Below are 2,154 nucleotides of genomic sequence, written 5' to 3'. Positions count from 1 at the left end.
ATAAAAATTGAACTGTGCAGCAAAACACAAACTTTCTACTGTATTAATTTAAAAAAATACTATAATATCATGGAAGGAAACTAATATTTATCTGAAGAAGAAACTGCATTAAAGTTTTAAATACTCATATGAATCTCATGAAAACAACATTATCAAGGCAAAAAATATATATAAATTACTCGTTTATACACTGACTTCTTTTCTTGGAAGGAGTTACTTTTTATGGCTTTTATTGTGAAAGAATTTAAAGATGGTGATTGAGAAAGCACAAGTATTTCTGGGTAAGGCTGAAGACCCATTTGCTTATTATCTTTCAACTTTTGTACTATCACTCTGGCAAATTCTTCTCCTTGAATGTCAGTGATATCCAATAACTGTCTGACTTTTGAGGGCCTTGTAGGTTTGGTACTAATGAGTTCATAGTCCTCCTTCATTATCAAGTCTCTGGACAGGAGGGCGTCTAGAGATTGGTTAAGGCAGGCTTCAGTCATCTGGCTTACAAGGTCTTCCCTTTTACTCTGGATCCACTGTTGGGCTATACCAGGCTGAAATCGCCCTGAGTTTCCCTCAACTGAGAGAGGATTCACTATTGCTGAAGAGCATGGGGCAGTCCTGTGGTTACAGAACGCTGCCCGATGATCCACACAGATGTCTCTGTCCTGACTGTGAATCACTGAACACGGACGCAGCGCAGAGAAATCTTCAGTTTTTCCAGATAAAAAGTCATTGTCTTGAGGAGTTGACAGGGACACTGAGGTTCCAGGAGAACCACTAGTTTTATGGAGCTGAGAGGATCCACATGATTCCTCCTGTGGACCAGAATTTACAGGTATGGTCGGAGATAACTCCCTTTTCTTCTTGTCACTTCAGTGAACAGTTCTTGAAGCATTCTTTGTTTTCTTTAGCTGAATAACAGCTTCAAGAAAAGTTATCTCTTCAAATGTTCTCAAAACTGGTTCAAGTTCTATTAAACATTTTAAGAAAGACGGTCTTTCATCTGGATTTTGCACCCACCCACTTTCTATTAGAGAGATCATAAGTGCTCGATGAGGTATATCAAGTGGCAAATTTTCTTCATTAGTGTCAGGTCGATATCCTTGTGACACACTATACATAATCTGCAAAGGATTGGTGACGTCTTCAAAAGGCTGTTTTCTGGATAAGACTTCACATGTAATAATTGCATAGCTATATATATCATGCTTGACAGAAGCCCTCGCTTTCTGTCCGGGCTCATAGTTTTCAGGTGGCATATAGACAATCGTCCCTCCTTCCGGTGCAGACTTACTACTTCGTGATTGTGAAAGGGACATCATACGCCATTTTGATAAACCGAAATCTGCAATCTTAACATGAAATTCATTGTCCAGTAAGATGTTTTGAGTCTTCAGGTCATGGTGAAGTAGAGGAGGATTCATATTGTGCAGGTAGTTTACACCTAGAGCAATCTCGTGCAGAATACGAAATCTCAATGGCCAAGGAACATCAGGATATTCGATTTTTCTATGTAGGAGCTCATTTAATGATCCATTTGGCATGTATTCGGTAACTATTCCCAAAAATTCAGGCTCATTGCAAATTCCCAAAATTGGAAGAATGTAACTAAATCGAGCTTTGTGTAAAATTTCAGCTTCTCTTAAGACATCATTTCTTTCACTGTCGAGCAGCGGGCTGTGGATGTGCAGGTGCTTCACGGCCACCTGAACGCGCCAGTCGGCGTGGCGGGCGGACGACACGGTGCCGGACGCGCCGCGGCTCAGGAAGCGCAGGTCGGCGAGCTTGTGGTACGGGATGGCGGGCAAGGCGCTGCAGACGGCCTCCGCGCTCATGGCGGCGGGCCGTGCCGGCCCTCCGGCCGCCGGCCGCTCCCGGAACTGCCCGCCGCGCCGGCAGCTCCGCCCCGGTGCGGGCAGCACACTAGGTCGCGAGGCCGTTCATCCCCGAGGCGGCCCGCGCACGCTCCTTATCCAGGGCCCGAGCGAACTCCCTCTGGAGACAGGTTAACGCCGAGGCGACGAGGCACTCCGGTGACGGGCTCCCTCTCACCGATCCGGCCCTCCAGGGCGCGGCAGCCTCTGCTGCCCGCCGCTCGGAGCTCCCTACTTGTGGTTTTAATAACACATTTTTATATTAATGAATGAGCTTGGACTGTGT

The 2,154-nt window shown here is 45.8% G+C and overlaps 1 pseudogene; it reads right to left on the bottom strand.

Moving 5' to 3' along the window:
• Positions 1-213: 213 nt before the first annotated feature.
• Positions 214-1,829, bottom strand: LOC138090186 (receptor-interacting serine/threonine-protein kinase 2 pseudogene; annotated as a pseudogene).
• Between the last annotated feature and the right edge of the window lie 325 nt (positions 1,830-2,154).

The sequence above is a fragment of the Capricornis sumatraensis genome, chromosome 14 (genome assembly GCF_032405125.1).
Source record: "Capricornis sumatraensis isolate serow.1 chromosome 14, serow.2, whole genome shotgun sequence".
Taxonomy (NCBI): domain Eukaryota; kingdom Metazoa; phylum Chordata; class Mammalia; order Artiodactyla; family Bovidae; genus Capricornis; species Capricornis sumatraensis.
This window is presented reverse-complemented; position numbering and strand designations above follow the sequence as displayed.